Source organism: Corylus avellana, chromosome ca7, assembly GCF_901000735.1.
Source record: "Corylus avellana chromosome ca7, CavTom2PMs-1.0".
NCBI lineage: Eukaryota > Viridiplantae > Streptophyta > Magnoliopsida > Fagales > Betulaceae > Corylus > Corylus avellana.
This window is the reverse complement of record NC_081547.1, coordinates 4,170,542-4,170,760: the sequence shown is the minus strand read 5'-3', so window position 1 is coordinate 4,170,760 and position 219 is coordinate 4,170,542.

The window sequence follows — 219 nt, the reverse complement described above, 5'->3', positions numbered from 1 at the left end:
ATGACACTCAAAACCTAGGTACCATGCCACATGGCGCCCACATGCAAGGGTGATGTGGTATTCCGTTAAAAAATTTAACGGAATCTTGACAAAGGTACCAAGTAGATTTATTGGCTTACCATAAGTATCATTTGCTATATTTTTAAAAACCTAAGTGACTATTTAATTTTAATGCAAATCACACGTATTTAAATAGTATTTAACCCTTGCTAAAAAGCC